Source organism: Bos indicus, chromosome 1 (genome assembly GCF_029378745.1).
Source record: "Bos indicus isolate NIAB-ARS_2022 breed Sahiwal x Tharparkar chromosome 1, NIAB-ARS_B.indTharparkar_mat_pri_1.0, whole genome shotgun sequence".
In the NCBI taxonomy this organism is placed as follows: Eukaryota; Metazoa; Chordata; class Mammalia; order Artiodactyla; family Bovidae; genus Bos; species Bos indicus.
The window spans coordinates 53338962-53360813 of NC_091760.1; the positions used below are offsets into that span (position 1 = coordinate 53338962).

General features: G+C 40.2%; 1 long non-coding RNA gene across 2 annotated transcripts in view; it reads left to right on the top strand.

Annotated features, from left to right (window-relative positions):
- LOC139182621 (uncharacterized) overlaps positions 1 to 21852 on the top strand; it is a 48895-nt gene that overhangs the window by 18778 nt on the left and 8265 nt on the right. For both annotated transcript variants that reach the window (XR_011566138.1, XR_011566139.1), the window contains exon 3: positions 21164 to 21254. This is a non-coding gene — a long non-coding RNA (uncharacterized lncRNA). The remainder of the gene's footprint in view (positions 1 to 21163; positions 21255 to 21852) is intronic.

The window sequence follows — 21852 nt, forward strand, 5'->3', positions numbered from 1 at the left end:
AACATTCACTAGGCTTGTGAACGATAAATAATATATCAGAGAAGGCAATGGCACCCCACTCCAGTACTCTTGCCTGGAAAATCCCATGGATGGAGGAGCCTGGTAGGCTGCAGTCCATGGGGTCGCTAAGAGTCGGACACGACCGAGCGACTTCCCTTTCACTTTTTACTTTCATGCACTGGAGAAGGAAATGGCAACCCACTCCAGTGTTCTTGCCTGGAGAATCCCAGGGACGGGGGAGCCTGGTGGGCTGCCAGACGTCTATGGGGTCTCACAGAGTCGGACACGACTGAAGCGACTTATACAAATACATAATAAAGGTGAACACTGATTATTTACCACATGCCAGGCATGAAGCCTACCTCATCCTCTGAGCAACCCTATGAGGTAAAAATAAAAGCTAGGATTTACTGAGCTCTCATTATGTGCCAGGAATAGTTCCAAGTGTCATCTGTGTACTAACTTATTTAATCCTCCTAATAGCCTCAGGACATGGGGGCAGTTTGGGGCCCATTTTATAAATGAGGAAGCTGGGTACACAGAAAGGTTAGATAACGTGTCCAAGGTCGTGCAGCTGGCAGGTGGTGAAGTTGAGATTCAAACACAGCAGTCTGATTTCAAATCCCATGTGATAAGCATCTCTGCAAAAGATGCATGAGGGACCAGTGAAACTTCCAGTCCCTTCTGTGATGAAGGGAATAGTGGCTGCTTACATATGGTCAGGACTTCTTTGCTCTCAAATTCCACTGATCCTTCCTGCGGCCCCCGCACCGTTTTTGCTACAGGCAGCCTGTGTGGGAATGGTGTCGGCTCCTCGCGGGGGCTCAGCTACTGCCTAGAGATGGTTCTCCATCTCTGCTCATGTAATTTCTCATCTTTCCCTTTAAGTACAGTCTTTGTCTATTGATATCTATGGAGATTGGCTCCCTCAATACTTTCTCGGACATATCTACCTCTAATTGTCAAGGAATGCCTCTCTCTGGGTTTGTTTACATGGCACTGTGGCTCTGTCTGCTCCCACCGTGCCCTCCATGCCCTGTCTGTGTTCCTCGCCTCTATTAGCATTCTCGGCCACATTAAGCTGTGAAAAGAGCCATGTTTCTCTGCCTTTGCTAGGCAGAAGCATTTTGGTATTGGGATTTTCAGCTAAAAAGTGAATGTCCCATTGAGCACCTGTAGGATACCTAGACAGCATATTAAAAAGCAGAGACATTACTTTACCAACAAAGCCCATCTAGTCAAAGCCATGGTTTTTCCAGTAGTCATGTATGAATGTGAGAGTTGGACTATAAATAAAGCTGAGCACCGAAGAATTGATGCTTTTGAACTGTGGTGTTGGAGGAGACTCTTGAGAGTCCTTTGGACTGCAAGGAGATCAAACCTGTCAGTCCTAAAGGAAATCAATACTGAATAATCATTGGAAGGACTGATTCTGAAGCTGAAGCTACAATACTTGCCACCTGATGTGAAGAACCGACTCATTTGAAAAGATCCTGATGCCAGGAAAGATTGAAGGCAGGAGGAGAAGGGGATGACAGAGGATGAGATGGTTGGATGGCATCACCGACTCGATGGACATGAGTTTGAGTAAGCTCCAGGAGTTGGTGATGGACAGGGAAGCCTGGCTTGCAGCAGTCCATGGGGTCGCAGGGAGTCAGACATGACTGAGCAACTGAACTGAACTGGACTGAACTGAGGATACAATTAAATCCACCCCAGTCTTATAACAGCTCAGGAGTGTTCTGATTTGTTTCAAGCAGGTTACCGAAAAAACAGGAATCCTACCTCCTATGTTGAGCCAGAGTAAAGAGGAATGGACATGGACTTTGAAGTCAAGCACAGCTGAATTTGTACTGCACTTCTAGTACACACGTCTGTGTGGCCTTTGACCACTTACCGAACCTCTCTGAGCTTTCTTCTTCAATGAAGCAGATATAAAAATACCTCATAGAACTTTCTGAGGATCAAAAATGATAGTAGATGTGATGTTCCTGGTATAGACTAGGTATGCAATTGTTTTTCTTTCTTCCATCAAGTTTCCTGTTCTGCCAGTATCTAGCTGTTGAACTTAACCTCTTTGGAACTTGTTTTCCTCATTTTTAAAATGAGATATGATGATAAGTCGACTGCCAGGGTCTCTTCCAGCTCTAAGTGTCTCCTATATCAGTCTTGATAAAGGTGCTAAGGAGTTTCCTTATGTTGCCTCATATGATCCTCTTCACAACCCTTTGAGTCAGGTCTAAATGTACAGATGAGAAAACTGAAACTCAGGAAGAATGATTAACTGGTCAGAGATATTTAACTATCAGTTGGCTAGGAAATGAAGATTTGAACCCAGAGTCTACACATAATATGAGTACCCTGAATGGCAGGGCTCAGAGATACACACGATAGATCCTTTTATAATGGCCACTCAGCAGAAACCCTCAATGCCCTCAACCATGTACTGCCCATACTCTGATGGGTGGAATGTGTCCTTCCCAGTAGGCTTACTTTTGTTGTTCTTCAGTTGCTAAGTAGTGTCTGACTCTGAGACCCCATGGACTGCAGCACACCAGGCTCCTCTGTCCTCCATTGTCTCCCAGAATTTGCTCAAATTCATATCCATCAAGTCAGTGATGCTATCTAACCATCTCATCCTCTGACAAACCCTTCTCCTTTTGCCTTCATCCCTCCCCAGAATCAGGATCTTTTCCAGTGAGTTGGCTCTTCACATTAAGTGGCCAAAGTATTGGCGCTTCAGCTTCAGCATCAGTTCTTCCAATGAGTATTCAGGGTTGATTTCCTTTAGAATTGACTGTTTGATCTCCTTTCAGTCCAAGGGACTCTCAAGAGTCTTCTCCAGCACCACAATTCAAAACTATCAATTCTTTGGTGCTTAGCCTTCTTTATGGTTCAACTCTCACACCCATACATGACTATTGGAAAACCATAGGTTTGACTACCTGGACTTTACATGGATGTCTGTGCTTTTTAATACACTGTCTAGGTTTGTCATAGCTTTCCTTCCAAGGAGCAAGTATCTTTAAATTTCATGGCTGCAGTCACCATGTACAGTGATTTTGGAGCCCAAGAAAATAAAGTCTATCACCATTTCCACTTTCCCCCATTCTATTTGCCATGAAGTAATGGGAACAGATGCTTTAATGTTAGGTTTTTTTTTTTTTTTGAGTTTCAAGTCAGCTTTTTCACTCTTCTCTTTCATCCTCATCAACAGGCTCTTTAGTTTCTCTTCACTTTTTGCCATTAGGATGGTGTCATCTGCATACCTGAGGTTATTGACACTTTTCCTGGCAATCTTGATTCCAGCTTGTGATTCATCCAAGCTGTACATTCATCCATGTACACATTTCACATGATACTCTGCATATGAGTTAAATAAACAGAGTGATAATATATAGCCTTGACATACTCCTTTGCCAAATTTTGAACCAATCTGTCATTCCATGTCCAGTTAGAACTGGACAGTTCTTGCTTCTTGACCTGCACACAAGTTTCTCAGGAGACAGGTAAAGTGGCCTCATAGTCCCATCTCTTTAAGAATTTTCCATAGTTTGTTGTGATCCACACAGTCAAAGGCTTTAGTAGTCAATGAAGTAGCAGTAGATGTTTTTCTCAAATTCCCTTGCTTCTTCCAGGATCCAATGGATGTTGGCAATTTGAGCCCTAGTTCCTGTGCTTCTTTGAAACCCAGTTTGTACATCTAGAAGTTCTCAGTTCATATATTGTTGAAGCCTAGCTTGAAGAATTTTGAGCAGTACTTTGCTAGCATATGAACTGGAAGAAATTGTATGGTAGTTTGGCATTGCCCTTCTATGGATTGGAATGAAAACTGACCTTTTCTAATCCTGTGACCATTACTGAGTTTTCCAAATTTACTGACATATTGAGTGCAGCACTTTAACAGCATCATCTTTTAGGATTTTAAATAACTTAGTTGGAATTCCATTACATCCACTAGCTTTGTTTGTAGTAATGCTTCTTAAGGCCACTTGACTTCTTCACATTCAGGATGTCTGGCCTTAGGTGAGTGAGCACACCATCGTCATTATCTGGATCATTAAGACTTCTTTTTGCATATTCTTCTGTGTATTCTTGCCACCTCTTCTTAATAGATTCTGCTTCTGTTAGGTCCTTACCATTTCTGTCTTTTATTGTGAACCTTCTTGTATGAAATGTTCCCGTAATATCTCCAATTTTCTTGAAGAGATCTCTAGTCTTTCCCATTCTATTGTTTTCCTCTATTCCTTTACATGTTCATTTAAGAAGGCTTTCGTAATCTCCCTTTGCTATTCTCTGGAACTCTGTATTCAGTTGGGTATATCTTTCTCTTCCTCCCTCGCCTTTCACCTCTCTTCTTTCCTGAGCTATTTGTAAAGCCTCCTTAGACAACTATTTTGCCTTCTTGCATTTCTTTTTCTTTGGGATGGTTTTGGTCACTGCCTCCTGTACAATGTTATGAACCTCCATCCATAGTTCTTCTGATATTCTATTAGATACAATCTCTTGAATCTATTTGTCATCTCCACTGTATAATCATAATGGATTTTATTTAGGTCATACCTGAATGTCCTAGTCATTTTCTCTACTTTCTTAAATTTAAGGCTGATTTGCAATAAGGAGCTCATGATCTGAGCCACAGTCAGCTTCAGGTCTTGTTTCTACTGACCGTATAGAACTTCTCCTTCTTTGGCTGCAAAGAATATAATCAATCTGATTTCAATATTGACCATCTGGTGATGTCCACGTGTAGAGTCATCTCTTGGGTTGTTGGAAAGGAGTGTTTGCTATGACCAATGTGTTCTCCTGACAAAATTCTGTTAGCCTTTACCCTCCTTCATTTTGTACTCCAAGGCCAAACTTGCCTGTTATTCCAGATATCTCTTGACTTCCTACTTTTGCATTCCAACCCCCTATGATGAAAATGACATCTTTTATTTGTTATTAGTTGTAGAAGGTCTTGTAGGTCTTCACAAAACTGGTCAACTTCAGCTTCTTTGGTATCAGTGGTTGGGGGATAGGCTTGGATTACTGTGATGTTGAATGATTTTCCTTGGAAGTGAACCAAGATCATTCTGTCATTTTTGAGGTTGCACCCAAGCACTACATTTCAGACTCTTTTGTTGACTATGAGGGTTACTCCATTTCTTTTAAGGGATTCTTGTCTATAGTAATAGATATAATAGTCATCTGGATTACATCCACCCATTCCTGTCCATTTTAGTTCACTGATTCCTAAGATGTCAATGTTTACTCTTGCCGTCTCCTACTTGACCACTTTGAATTTACCTTGAATTATGGACCTAACTTTCCAGGTTCCTATGTGATGTTGTTCTTTATAGCATTGGACTTTACTTCCACCACCAGACACATCCACAACTGAGCTTCATTTCTTCTTTTGCTCAGCCACTTCATTCTTTCTGGAGCTATTAGTACTTGCCTTCCACTCTTCCCCAGTAGCATACTGCACACCTTCCAACCTGGAGGGCTCATCTTCCAGCTTCATATATTTTTGCCTTCTCATATGGTCCATGGGGTTCTTGTGGCAAGAATACTGGAGTGTGTTGTCACTTCCTCCTCCAGTGGACCATGTTTTGTCAGAACTCTTCACTCTGACCTGACCATCTTGGGTGAGCCCATGTGGTATGGCTCATAGTTTTATTGAGTTATGCAAACCCCTTCATCCTGACAAGCCTGTGATCCATGAAGGGGAATAGGTTTACTAACAGGGCACAAATCCAGACAGCTAGAAATTTCACTGGAATGACAGGACAGCACCTCACACAGGACATGAGTGGATGACCGGGAACTGCTGACTCATTGGGTAGATTGCTCCCCAGCTACCTGACCAACCTGGGCAGATATTGTATACAAGTGAGCATTGCACAGCCTAAAATGACTGCTGGATGAAATACTGGCAAGAGTGTCTGGGTCACTATTTGGTGATATCAGAGCATTCTTCTTAGCAGCCCTCTTCTCTTACCTTATTTCCTGCCTCTAATATGCCATGGGTCCAGAAATCAGCTAACCAAACCTGTTATTAATAGAATTGTGCTTCAGATAAGAGTAAGCATAAATACGGAAGTCGCTGAGCTGCACTCAAAGAAGTGTTGATGCTTGGAGATGGTGACATTTCAGTGTCATCACAGAGAAGGAAAAGCCGTTGAAAATAATTTGAAGCCTATCAAATGTTTATGCTAATTTGCATACATAAATACATAGATGTTTATGTCTGCTGCACCCACATTTGGCTCTGCTTAAATGTTCTGTTCCTTGCTGAGCTCAAATAATAGTCATGCTCAACTTTTCCCTGTAAATTGCCTAAAACACCAGGGTCTGATGCCTGGTAATTTTATTGGTGTTTCCTCTAGCAACCCACACTAGCATTACAATTATCTGTTGGTAGGAATCTAATACTGACTTTCCTGGGCTTTGCTACCTTTTTTTTTTCCTTCTGCAGATACATTTGGTTATAGCTTAGCAACCTTACAGACATTCATGTGCATAGGTGATTGTAATGTGCTATTTTCTTTTAGCTTATTAAATAAAACCTCACCCATCAGCAGTGTTTTAGATCCAGTGGAATTTTTTTCGCTGTAAAATCTTAACAACCAGCAGGAATATTGTGCCATTAGTCTCTGAGTGGCAGCCGACATGGTTCATCAAAGAAACTCAAAATACTTCCCAAACGTTAATTAAACCCCGTTACATCATTGCCTAGTTGTATGCTGCATTTTATTCTGAAAAAAAAAAAAAAATTAATGCAAGCAAGTAGATGACAGAGGTACATAGCAGAGGAAAATGAAAACTTCTTGAGGAAACAAATTTGAGTTTTCACGTACCAAGGACATCTACTCCCTCTTAATAAAATATTCTAGCCCCTGATCACATTCGGCTGCTCATCTTCTTATATATAGAACTGTTGATCCAATTTTCCTTTCTTTCAACATTATTCTCTTGACACAGGCAGAAATATTTGGTTCTTGCTTTTATTGCCATTAGACAAGGTAAGGCAGTAGCCCGCAGGGGAACTTGAACAGTTTCTAAAGTAACAAGGAAGTTGTACGCTTTCTTAGTGTCACACCCTGGTCCACTGGGAGCAGAAGGATTCTAAGCCAGTTTGAGTCCCTTGCAAGCAGCAGGACCTATAAAATGAGAGTTAGAGCCTAGATCTGGCTTGGAGGTTTGAACTGCTCTTTTGAGGTCATGCAGGGATCCTAGAGGGACTGTGTGCTGGGAGGGGCTGGAATGCAGACAAACCTGTACCCTGCTCGCTCTCCACTCCAAACACCATGAAAGAGAGTGCTGAATTGCCAGGCTTGAAACTGCAGAGTCCTCTTCCCAGAAATCCTCTGACTCACCCTTAAAGCAGAAGTTGGCTGCCAGTTTGCTAGAATTTTTGGCTGACCCTGAGTCTGGTTTAATTGCTCCAATCTTCATCTCCCTCGTGACACATCAGATCACACTTCCTGGTGTCTTATAGTTTCCATGCCTACTGGATTCAATATCTGGAATATGTCTTCTTCATCAATTATGATTATCTTTTGCATTTAGTCTGATATTATCACGATGAATATTAATTAGTTCTTGATGCTGTTGTTTTCATGATCATCTGTGTCCTTGAAACTCTTGTGTTTAATCAACAGTTTTGAAGAACTAGGTACCATATACAACAGTCATAAAAATATCTTTCTTTTTAATACTTATTTTTATTTATTTGGCTGCACCAGATCTTGCTGTGGCATGTGGGATCTTTAGTTCCCCGACCAGGGATTGAACTCAGGCCCCCTGCCCAGGGAACCTGGCGTCTTAGCCACTGGGTCACCAGGGCAGCTCCTCTTTCATTTTTTTTTTTTTTTTTTTTTTTTACAGCCAGAGAAATTTATTTTAAAATAGAAACATACGTACATTAAGCTGTAAAATAGTCAAATTTAAATGAAAAGGAAAAAAGCCGTTTGATCCCAGAGTCTACACGGAATGGATTCAAGGAGGCATGTGAAATCCCCGTGAGGAGCACCCACAGACCCCAGGAGACGGAATCCAGGGTGGGGAATCCTCTTTCATTTTTAAAATGCTTTCACAACCAGGATATTATGTCTTGGATTCATTTCTTTATTTGCTCATTTATGCACTCATACAACCAAGAGACTTCGAGGGTCTCACTGGGGATAAAATGATAATTAAAATATGGTTCCTGGTTTCAGGAGCTGACAGTGCAGAGCGGAGACATGTACACAGAATTGAGAAGACAAGTGCTGTGCTTGAGCTGATCCTCAGATCATTGTGTTTACCAGTGAGGAAAAGAGCCGTAGAGAGCACAAAGGCCCTCTCAAGGTCACACGGCTAGCTACTTGAGGAATAAAAGCGAATATGCAAAGCTTCTGGTTATTAAGCCACTGAATTTTTGCCAATTCTGCCACTTTGTTTTCTTTAGAGCAGTGGTTTTCCGAAGTGTGGTCCGAAGACCAGCCAAATCAGCACCATCTGAGAACTTGTTAGGAAAGCAAATTCTCAGCACTCCCAGACCTACTGAATCTGAAATACTGGAAGTGGGGCTCAGAAATCTGTATTTTATTAAGCCCCACAGGTGATTCTGATATACACTAAGTCAGAAAACTGTTGTTTTAGATCAGTGCTTCTTAAACATCAATGTGCATAGGAATTACCTGGGAGTCTTCTTAAAGATGTAGATTTTGCTAGCAAAGTAATGCTCAAAATTCTCCGAGACAGGTTCTGAGAGTACATGAACTGAGAACTTCCAGATGTTCAAGCTAGATTTAGAAAAGGCAGAGGAACCAGAAATCAAATTGCCAACATCTGTTGGATCATAGAAAAAGCAAGAGAATTCCAAAAGAATATCTACTTCTGCTTCATTGATTACAAAAAGTTAAAGCCTTTGACTATGTGGATCACAACAAACTATGGAATATTCTTAAAGAGACGGGAATATCAGACCACCTTACTTGCCTCCTGACAAATCTGTATGCAGGTCAAGAAGAAATAGTTAGAACCGGACGTGGAACAATGGACTGACTCCAAATTGGGAAAGGAATACGTCAAGGCTGTATATTGTCACTCTGCGTATTAACTTATATGTTGAATACATCATGAGAAATACCAGGCTGGATGAAGCACAAACTGGAATCAAGATTGCTGGGAGAAATAACAATAACCTCAGATACACAGATGACTCCACCCTTATGGCAGAAAGCGAAGAGGAACTGAAGAGCCTCTTGATGAATGTGAACGAGGAGAGTGAAAAAGTTGACTTAAAACTCAACATTCAGAAAACTAAGATCATGCCATCCGGTCCCATCACTTCATGGGAAATAGATGGGGAAACAATAGAAACAGTGACAGACTTTATTTTGGGGGGCTCCAAAATCACTGCAGATGGTCTCTGCAACCATGAAATGAAAAGACGCTTGCTCCTTGGAAGAAAAGCTATGACCAACCTAGATAGCATATTAAAAAACAGAGACATTACTTTACCAACAAAGGTCCATCTAGTCAAAGCTATGATTTTTCCAGTAGTCATGTATGGATATTAGTGTTGGAGCAAAAAGAAACCTGAGCACTGAAGTATTGATGCTTCTGAACTGTGGTGTTGCAAAAGACTCTTGAGAGTCCCTTGGACTGCAAGGAGATCCAATCAATCCATCCTAAAGGAAATCACCCTGAATATTCATTGGAAGGACTGATGTTGAAGCTGAAACTCCAATACTTTGGCCACCTGATGCGAAGAACTGACTCATTGTAAAAACCCTGATGCTGGGAAAGATTGAGGGCAGGAGGAGAAGGGGAGGGACAACAGAGGATGAGATGACTGGATGGCATCACCAACTTGATGGACATGAGTTTGAGCAAGCTCCAGGAGTTGGTGATGGACAGAAAGCCTGGAGTGCTGCAGTCCATGGGGTTGCAAAGAGTCGGAAAGGACTGAGTGACTGAAATGAACTGAATTGAGATCAAAATGCTATAGACAGCTTTCTGACAGTAACGCAGAGCCAGTTGACAAGAAGGGAAAAATGTGTGTATGTGTATACACATCTATAAAACTTCGCAGATTGGAAGCACTTAATATAGGGTAAACACATGGGTAAACATCAATAAAGAGCATTGTATAGAAACCACAATGTAGTAATCACAGAACATGTAGAAAGTAATAAAGTTACAAAACGTTCAAGATGTTTTGGAAAGCCTATAAAACATTTGACACAGTTCCCCCTGCCAAAAAAGGGTAAAATTCCTAGATTTAACAAATGAAAATATTTTATCTGGAAATTCTAAAAACAGTTAAAAATAAGAGGGCTTGATGACCTCTGGGGATTCCACTGGTGTAGATTGCCAGTTTCTCTGAAATTCCTGTTAAGCATTATTGTAAAAGGAGATTGTAGGGTAGTGACTTTCCCTGTCCCAGGCAGATTCACTCTAGGCCTCTCAACTGGTTCAGAAGAGTGTATCTGTCGGCATTGTTTCCCAGCTGCAGGTAACAAAACCCAATAAAAGATAGCTGAGACAGGAAAGGAGTTTACTGGTCTCATGCCATGGAAAGTCAGAGTTAGGTAGTCCAAGGCTAGCATGAGTCAGCGATGTCACCAAGAGTCCAGATTCCATTCATCTCACTGTTTCACCACTCTTAACATTATAAAACGGCTGCTGTTCTTTCAGACACTAAGTGCAGGTGGCAGGTGAGAAGGAGAGAAAGGGCAAGATAAAGGTTAAAGAACCCAGGAGCATGCCAACTGAAGTTGTCTCCAAGAAAAGTGCCTGTGAGTTGCACCCAATGAATTCCTTTTTCATCTCCTTGGTCAGAACTTGGTCATATGGGTTTCCTGATCACTGAGAATCTGGAAAACTGGATGCATACACCTTGGATAAATTCAAGGTTCAGTTGTTAAGGAAAATTGTTAAAAATGAATGAATACTGGGTGGGCAATAAGCAGTGTGTGTCTTAAGTCAGTTATGGACGTGAAATGAAGTGAAGTCGCTCAGTCGTATCCAAATCTTTGCAACCCCATGGACTGTAGGCTACCAGGCTCCTCTGTCCATGGAATTTTCCAGGCAAGAGTACTGGAGTGGGTTGCCATTTCCTTCTCCAGGATATCTTCCCAACCCAGGGATTGAACCCGGGTCTCCCGCATTGCAGGCAGACGTTTTACCATCTGAGCCACCAAAGAAGTCAATTATGGAGAAGGTGGTATTTCAGCAGTGGATGAAAGGAAGACAGAAAGTCTGAGTGAGTGGTGGAGGAATCCCAAAGAGATTTGGAAGCATGAGTGACGAGGTTGTATGAGGTTGGCTGTTTACACAAACTAATATATGACCTCAAGTGGGGTCAGATCACCCAATTCAAAGTAAACCTCCATATTTTAGATCTGGAACATGCCTGATTCTCTGTTCCCCAGACTCTTTTGGAGAACAAGCTTAGTGCTGAATGACAGGTGTTACATATTTATTAATATTTGACATTTATTTATTAGTAGGCAGTGTTGTTTCTCAGTCTAATTTAACTTGAAATACATAACACATAGAGTCTCTGGGCAATTGATAATCTCTTACAGGTGAACCTTATGATATGATATTAATTTTGCCACCATTCAAGCAAATGGGGCTTCCCTGATGGCTCAGATGGTAAAGAATCTGCCTGCAATGCAGGAGACCCAAGTTTGATCCCTGGGTTGGGAAGATTCCCCTGGAGAAGGGAATAGCTACCCACTTCAGTATTCCTGCCTGGAGAATCCCATGGACAGGGGAGGAACAAAATGGGCTACAATCCACAGAGTCACAGAGTCAGACACGACTGACTGACTAACTCTTTCACTTTCATAAACCAAATGGAAGCACCTTAGCAGATTTCATAGACTCTTCTGCTTGGACTAGTGGAATTTTTAATACTATATAAAATGAATGACTTTATTACATTAGGACAATAGTGAAACGCTGGTGGAATCTCTACAGAATAACATTTGAACCAGACCTTAAAGGATGAGTAAGATTTCACTAACTCATGCAGACACAGACACTTCAAGCCTCTGCTTTGTTAGAGAATTGTTAAATTACCTTGAAAAGACATCTTGCTATATCAGAAAGATCAACTCACCTGTTTTATAAAGAAAAAAAATTGTAAGAAAAAGTAGATGAAATAAGTCTTCTCAAATGTTGCATTGATTTTCTACTTTAATTCTCATTCAATTATCCAGAAAACGTCATTCTCCCAAAGTCCTTTGAAATAATTGACCTTTTATCTGAATCCTAAAGCCTCCTTTTTATGGTGCATTTTGTGAACATTTCCTTCCTTTCTCTTCTGCAGGCAAAAAGGTGACAGTTTCTTATTTCACTTCCACCTAATCAACAACATCAGCAATTGTTCATTCTGGCTTGATATTTGTATGTTGGGGAGGGGGTGGTGTTAGGGAACAAAAGGAATGAAGAATAAAATCGGAAAACGAGGGAAAGAACATGTCGCTCCAGACTCTGGGAGCAGTCAAATCAGGCTGCCAGCTGCAACAAGAATCTCTCTAATAAGGAAATTAGAGCATGATCATTTCTGGCTATGTGACTCTGATTCTAAATAGGTTTTACAAATAGATTGTGATTGAACTTGGAAACATAAACAAATTGGCTTAGTGGAATAAAGGCTGAACTACATTTTAGTTGGGGAATTAAAATGCTTTTACAGGAGGCTCTCTGAGAGAAGGGACAGCTATTTTAACGAGAGCATATGCATTTGTGAAACCCACTGGCTTTGTTGCTTTCTCTTTGGAGAGTCAGGTCTGATAAACTCAAAAGAAAGTTTCCCAATAGAGTTTCTAAGAGGACAAGTGATAAAGGCTCGGAATGGGCAGTGTGTATTTGAAATTCCCCATTCAGATGCTGGGAAGAGAGGTGCCATTTAAAAATAATAGATTTTAAAATATCAGTAGCTTAAAAAATTCTAGTCAGTGATCTCCCTTGGATGTTTCTTTTGTCTCTTAGAGGTTTGGGGATAGAGGTTCTCTAAGCTCTATTAATACATTTCACTTATAAATATTCATGCAGTGTTCCCGGTGCCTCCCTGACTGACTCAGTGAAGGCTCTCTACCCTGGTGAGAGAGTGGTGCCAGAGGAGATGCTAAATTCTAATAAGGCCCTGGGTCAGCCTCAGACAACCTAGAGTCATTTGAAAACACTAGACTTTCCAGTCAAGATAAAGGGTTATAAATGTCTGTGTGTCCAAGCTTATATTCCACACGAGAGGATTAACTTCCTCTCTCTGCAAAGTCTCCCGGTTGTTAAAAATAGTCACGGTTCTGTGTGTTTTGAGCTTCACATGGTGAGGAAAGAGATCTGCCTGACGGGAAGATGCTCTTTTTTATTTCCCTTTTTCTAAATCCACTGATTACTCGCTAAGGCCGAATCCACCATGGAGTGCAAGTCAGCAAAATCTCTCTGATAGTGATCAGTTCATACATTCAGAAACAAAGTGTAGGCCCTGGGGACCCACAGGGTCATCGACTTGCTGGGTAGGAGTTCAGATCAGCTCCTGGAGAGTACATCCCACAGTGACAAAATGCTTACACTGTGGACATTTTTCTGACTGTCTAGGGACCAAAAACTAGATCCTTCTGTGTTAACTCTTCTGCCCACATCTAGGGATGTTCCTAGGAAGTGGATGAAGCCTGGTGTTGCATTTACTCTTTCTCCCTTATTAGGCTCTCACATTCCTGGAGCCTGAGTGAGTAATTTCTCCCACTAAATGCTTTCTAGGCCCAAGTGGATGAGCACACCGAACTTAAGTCCACACTTTGTCTACGGCTCTATTGACACATATACATTGCGTAGGGAAATAAAATATTTTTGCTAAAAGAAGCTTATATTGTCTCATGTTTTCATTTCAGAGATACTTTATTTTCATTTATGATTCAGCTTTAAATGGGTATTTAGCCGTAATATTTCAGCCCCCTGCAGCTGCTTTTTCTGTCAAGCTTATAGAAATTTATAAATGAATTACCAGGTGAACTTCTTATTTAAATGGAACTCAAATTAATTCATTGTGGAAATAAAATTTCTACTCTTTTACCCACCCACTCAACATAAACAGTTTATTTTCCTTATAGGGGATTTTCCCTAACAAGCAGAGCACAGCAGAAAACACATCAAACTGGGTGTCTTATGACCTAGATTCTAGCCATAGCTCTTCCACAAATGAATGAATCTGGACAAGTCATACATAAAAAATGGAGCTATGCCAGGTGCATTGGAAGATGAGCTTCTCAAACTTTACTGTGTGTATTAGTCTGGGTTTTCTGAGAAACAGAACCAATAAGAGGAAAGTATATAAAATTTGTAAATATAGTGTGTGTGTGTATATATATATATATAGATAGATTTTTTTTTTTTTTTAAGAAATTCACTCATATGATTACAGAGGCTTGGCGGGTTCAAAATCTACAGCATAAGCCAATAGATTGGACACCCAGGGAAGAGCTGCCGTTTGAGTCCAGAGGTGGTCTGATGTTATAATTCTCTCTTCCCAGGAGGGTAGGTCAGTCTATTAAAGCCATCAAATGATTGGGTGGGACTCACTCATTTACTCATTATGCTGGGTAATCTGCTTTATTCAAATTTCATTGATTTAAATGTAATCTCATCTAAAAAAATTTCTCTGAAGAAGCATCTAGAACACTGCTTGATCGGATACCATAGACTAGTCATGTTGACACAAAATTAGCATTCATGCCGTAAGTATGAATCACCTGAAATGCTTGTCAAACATAGATTCCTGGACTCTGCCTTCAGATTTCTGATTCTAATTTGCTATCCTTTTGCCAGGGGATGCTGATGCTGCTCTTTTAGAGCTTACTTTTTGAGGAGTACTGTTTTAGGTTCTATGAGCATGGTCCAGCCTCTTCTACAGATGAAGAAACTGAAGCCTATAGTTATGAATAGGTTTGTCCCAAAGAGTTCATACCCAAATCTTCAAATCTTCATCCAGGGCTTTTTTCACATAATGTGCTGCCAACGTGTAGTACAAATGAACTTTCTTAGGATGAAATCTACTCTTGTAATTGAACCTTCTTCAAAACCAAATTGAACTAGTTGGATTTTTCGTAGAATTTGACAACCTGACACTAAAATTCATGTGGAAGGGCAAAAAGTCAGTAAGAGTCAAGACAATTTTGAAAAAGAATAAGGAGGGAAGACCCATACTAACTTTTTTGCAGGTGTTTTATAAAACTATAGTCATTGAAACAGCATAGAATTGAAACAAATTAAGAACCCATTGTCTGGCCATAAATATTTGAGATATACATGACAGAGGTAGCATTATGAGAAAAAGATAAGCTATCCATAAATAGTGCTTGAAAATGGCTATTTTTGCGGGAAAAAATACATTGCCTACCCATCCCATGCTTTAAAAAAAATTCCAGATATATCAGCATAGAAGCAACATTTAAAAACTTTGAATGAAAAATTTAAGATATTTTTTCTATCAGGGCAGAAAAATATTTCTTAAATGAGACATAAAAATGCACACCATAAAGTAATATAACAATAAGCCAATATTTATTTTGTTATTCTATTTGTATACAATATTTTGAGTACCTTATATATGCTAATTTGTGTAAACCTCATGAAAACCCTAGGTTACACTTCTGCCACTTACCACACAGGTTAAGGAAGTGAACAGTCTCTCCAGCCCTCAGTCTTTTATGAAGATCAAGGGCCATTATTATTATGATCTTCATAAAAGACCAAGGCCTGAAGAGACTGTTCACTTCCTTAACCTGTGTGGTAAGTGGCAGAGGTGTGAGATGATCCTAGATATTCAAGATCTATGCTAGAGTCACTGCTCTATACACTACCTCTTAAGAGTGGAAAATGGACTACATTCAAGTGAAAAGAATATATATTACATAAATTAATTGAAAATACAAACCAGTACTAGGAGGAAATATTTTTAATGCATATAACCTCAAAGGATTATAAAACATGCAAACACACACGTACACATACAGAGCACACTTACAAAATCAGTATGGAAAAAGAAGCACTCTATTAGAAAATGGGCACAGATTATGAACAGGCACTTTACTGGAAAGGAAAAGCAAATGACCGTAATCATATGAAAATTTCATGCTAGATCAGATCAGTCACTCAGTCGTGTCCGACTCTTTGCGACCCCATGAATCGCAGCATGCCAGGCCTCCCTGTCCATCACCAACTCCCGGAGTTCACTCAGACTCACGTCCATCGAGTCAGTGATGCCATCCAGCCATCTCATCCTCTGTCATCCCCTTCATGCTAGCCAACATATAAATCAGTATTATGCCTTCAGAGGGCAATTTGGCCATACTTACCACAGTAAAAGGTTCACCTTTCCTATAGGGCATTCTTTGTGTATACAAAGACAGCTTTGCAGAGTTGTTCTAGCAAAAAATTGGAGATAATAACTCAGTAAAAAAGTGGTTCAACAAATTACAGAATAATTACATTTTGGAATACAAAGTAAAATAGGCTAGATATATCTGCACAGATAAAGAACCTAATGGTGAGTGGACAAAAGATGTTGAAAATCGTCATATAGCATATGATATCATTTGAGTAAAGCCTAAAATTTCACAAAATAATGCCATCAAGTGTTTTCAATGCATAACATTACCATACGGATATAGATCAACTTTAGTCTAACAGTGTCATTTGGGGGATGGAAGATGGGGGAAGGGAGAAAGGTGAGGATGAAAGAGAAATCTAGTTATAGCTTACTTTTTTTAGTCTCAAGGAGACATGGATAAATATTAAGATGTGTTAAATATTGACTATTATTAATATGTGTTATATATTGTATTAAATATTGACCTGAGCATTTTGTTATTTTCTCTTTATTCGAAATTGCCTATAATTACATGTTTTAAAAGAAATAAAAATGCATCCCTGCAGTCATTATTTTTAGGATACAATTGTGTTCTTTTTTTCTAAGAACTAAAATATACAAACTTTCTCCTTCTGTGTGTTTTTTCTCAAATATACTTTTCAACTTATTATAAAATCTCAGACTTGGAAGAAAATTTAGAAGGTGTTTGTTCAAAGCTACCACTTAATACAGGCACCTCTGGATTCAAATTATTATTCCAAGTAAAAATAATTGGTAAAATTTTTCTTTATGCTTAATAGTCTGGAAAATATAGCTTTGGTTAACTGGTTATTTTGTTTTAATGGAGTTGGATTCTATGGATAATGACTTTATAAAGTGAAACATAATAAATTGCAGTTAACATTAATACTATGCTGAGCACATAATTTTATCTGTAATGGTATAGAAGGCTGCAAAGAGTCTCAAGATCATCATTATAACCATCAATTACCAATATTTTGGTAATACAGATCAGATCAGATCAGTCGCTCAGTCGTGTCCGACTCTTTGCGACCCCATGAATCGCAGCACGCCAGGCCTCCCTGTCCATCACCAACTCCCGGAGTTCACTTAGACTCACGTCCATTGAGTCAGTGATGCCATCCAGCCATCTCATCCTCTGTCGTCCCCTTCTCCTCCTGCCCCCAACCCCTCCCAGCATCAGAGTCTTTTCCAATGAGTCAACTCTTCGCATGAGGTGGCCAAAGTACTGGAGTTTCAGCTTTAGCGTCATTCCTTCCAAAGAAATCCCAGGGCTGATCTCCTTCAGAATGGACTGGTTCGATCTCCTTGCAGTCCAAGGGACTCTCAAGAGTCTTCTCCAACACCACAGTTCAAAAGCATCAATTCTTCGGCGCTCAGCCTTCTTCACAGTCCAACTCTCACATCCATACATGACCACAGGAAAAACCATAGCCTTGACTAGATGGACCTTTGTTGGCAAAGTAATGTCTCTGCTTTTGAATATGCTATCTAGGTTGGTCATAACTTTCCTTCCAAGGAGTAAGTATCTTTTAATTTCATGGCTGCAGTCACCATCTGCAGTGATTTTGGAGCCCAGAAAAATAAAGTCTGACACTCTTTCCACTGTTTCCCCATCTGTTTCCCCATCTATTTCCCATGAAGTGATGGGACCAGATGCCATGATCTTCGTTTTCTGAATGTTGAGCTCTAAGCCAACTTTTTCACTCTCCACTTTAACTTTCATCAAGAGGCTTTTTAGTTCCTCTTCACTTTCTGCCATAAGGGTGGTGTCATCTGCATATCTGAGGTTATTGATATTTCTCCCGGCAATCTTCATTCCAGCTTGTGTTTCTTCCAGTCCAGCGTTTCTCATGATGTACTCTGCATATAGGTTAAATAAACAGGGTGACGATATACAGCCTTGACGTACTCCTTTCCCTATTTGGAACCAGTCTGTTGTTCCATGTCCAGTTCTAACTACTGCTTCCTGACCTGCATACAAATTTCTCAAGAGGCAGATCAGGTGGTCTGGTATTCCCATCTCTTTCAGAATTTCCCACAGTTTATTGTGATCCACACAGTCAAAGGCTTTGGCATAGTCAATAAAGCAGAAATAGATGTTTTTCTGGAACTCTCTTGCTTTTTCCATGAGCCAGCAGATGTTGGCAATTTGATCTCTGGTTCCTCTGCCTTTTCTGAAACCAGCTTGAACATCAGGAAGTTCACGGTTCACGTATTGCTGAAGCCTGGCTTGGAGAATTTTGAGCATTACTTTACTAGCGTGTGAGATGAGTACAATTATGTGGTAGTTTGAGCATTCTTTGGCATTGCCTTTCTTTGGGATTGGAATGAAAACTGATCTTTTCCAGTCCTGTGGCCACTGCTGAGTTTTCCAGATTTGCTGGCGTATTGAGTGCAGCACTTTCACAGCATCATCTTTCAGGATTTGGAATAGCTCAACTGGAATTCTGTCACCTCCACTAGCTTTGTTTGTAGTGATGCTTTCTAAGGCCCACTTGACTTCACATTCCAGGATGTCTGGCTCTAGGTCAGTGATCACACCATCATGATTATCTTGGTCTTGAAGATCTTTTTTGTACAGTTCTTCTGTGTATTCTTGCCATCTCTTCTTAATATCTTCTGCTTCTGTTAGGTCCATACCATTTCTGTCCTTTATCGAGCCCATCTTTGCATGAAATATTCCTTTGATATCTCTGATTTTCTTGAAGAGATCTCTAGTCTTTCCCATTCTGTTGTTTGCCTCTATTTCTTTGCATTGATCGCTGAAGAAGGCTTTCTTATCTCTTCTTGTTATTCTTTGGAACTCTGCATTCAGATGTTTATATCTTTTCTTTTCTCCTTTGCTTTTCACTTCTCTTCTTTTCACAGCTATTTGTAAGGCCTCCCCAGACAGCCATTTTGCTTTTTTGTATTTCTTTTCCATGGGGATGGTCTTGATCCCTGGTAATACAAGGAGGTGCCAATTTAAAGAGATCTGGACGGCATGATGTCAGATAATATGAATTAAAGGACTACTTGGAGGGAAGGTAATTACCTTGTATGACGTGTTGTGGGAGGTGCCTTATATACACAATTTCATTTAAATCCTACAACAACCCCATAAGGTAGATATTGTTAGTCCCACTTTTCAAATAAAAGCATTGAAGTTCAGAGAGATTTGAGGTAATATGCCCTACATCTTGTTAAGAAAAATTATCCTAAATGTGAAAATAAGGCAAAAAGAATCTTATATATCCTTTCAACATTATACTAGAGCTTTACCTAATTCGAGCCTACAGATTGTTAATTCTCTTACAGAATGTACCTTTGTTTGACTTACTACTTACTATTGATTAGTCCTAAACTCTGTGAAACTCTAGGTTAACTTGTAGATTTTTGTCTGATAACAATGCAAATGATTTTTGTCCGGTAGAGAATATAATTCCATGGAGACACATTTCTTCCTCCCCTCCTTCTATCCTTCCTTCCTTCCCATCTATCTATCTATAGGTATGCATTCAATCTTTACAATTTTTGAACCAGTATTATAATCCTGATGCTTCCCTCATTAATAAATTAAATGAATTTTGACATGTGCTCTTTGTATGTTTGCACAAGAGTCAAGTTTTTACCTTATACTGTCATACTTTGACAGTTTCACAGCTAAAGCCAAGGCTTTGGTTTCAGAGCATGTGTTCTTGCTCTCACAAACTCTTTTTGGATGTATGTAGTGAATGTCAATGGCACCCCACTCCAGTACTCTTGCCTGGAAAATCCCATGGAAGGAGGAGCCTGGTAGGCTGCAGTCCATGGGGTCGCTAAGAGTAGGACCCGACTGAGCGATTTCACTTTCATTTTTCACTTTCATGCATTGGAGAAGGAAATGGCAACCCAGTCCAGTGTTCTTGCCTGGAGAATCCCAGGGACGGGGGAGCCTGGTGGGCTGCCGTCTATGGGGTTGCACAGAGTCAGACACAACTGAAGTGACTTAGAAGTAGTAGTAGTGAACGTCATTACTGAACACTCGAACTTAATTAAGGTACTAGTCCTCTGATGTGGGGGCAGGGAAAAGGACACTGTGAGAAAAACAGTCTCAGTTTTCCTTCCTCTGGGAAGTGGAAACAATATGGAGGATACCCGTTTCTGGACGTGCATCTCCTAAGACATAGAGGTCTTGTCACTTAGATCCCTACATTTGATACTTCCTCCTGCCCAATAAATAGATAGACTGGCTTACTCAGAGTTTCATTCCATACTATGCATTTTATACATGTGTGTTATATGTATACATACACATGTAGGTATGTGTATGCATATTTGTACTATGTATTTTGCATTTCATAGTCTGAGTGATATAGAATATGTATCATAATGAGTAGAGTCCATGTTTCCATTTGTAATTTCTATCCCAATCTCTCCTCAACCAATTTCTAGCTCTAAAATGAATCTCTATAACCCAAGGTATTTTAGAAAGACAGTTCTAATCTATAAACTTTAAGGATATACATTCACACACATATAACATGAAACCCACTCATTCATGTTAGTGAGAATAAGGAATTAGTGAGAATATGGAACTGTGGACGATTTTTAAGAAACTGAAGTGGCATTATTCTCAAGTACCTATATGTTCTTATTTCAGTTATGAAACTCTACCCTGTAATTGTTCTTGGGGACTAATTAATGGGAAGATTAAAATGGTATGCAATCAACTTATCAACAAAAGGAAGAAATGGGCATTTCTTAAGTGATTGCGAAGTTTGTTCTCTTAAGCAAGTAAAACAACTCTTACTTTCTTTATAGCCTTTTCCAGGTTATCAATCAACATAGAATAACCTTTCTTGATAGGAGAAACCAAGAGAATTCTTTCAAATCTAAAGCAGGAATATGTGAGGTAAGGAGATTTCGATGCTTCTACATTTTTTCCCCATAGGTTACTTCACTAAGCAAGCTAATTGGGTTTAGTCCACATCCCTGGTAACAACATCTTGAAGCAAAATGTTGGAAAAGGTCTCCTGGCAAATGCAACTAGTGGCCACTGCCCTTTTGCCTGGAAACAGAGGCCTGCTATTGTACCAGGCAGAGCCCAGAGGACAACAGGCAGGCCGTCTGGCAGGGTTGCCTGCTGATGCTAATTGCCCTAGTCCAGCAGAGGAGAGAAATTGATGCCAAGTTCTTGCACAAGGTCAAATGTTTCTGGAGGAAGGGAGCCAGGGTTAAATTAGCAGTCAGAATGAGGTAGGAAGCTGGGTGGAGAAACGCAGGCTGGGAGAGGGGGCAGAAGTCTGGAAATTCAAACGGAGACAGCAGTAAAAAGTAATTACTAACACATTTTCCAACTTGGAAAGCCAGCCACATCCCACACCAGGGCCAGACTCGGAGCTCTTCTGTTCCAAGGAGGTTGGAACAGACTCAGGGGACAGGAAGGGACTGTGCAAGCCAGCTGCCTGTGGCTGACTTTGGAGCTGCACTCCCCAAAAAGGGAAATTCAT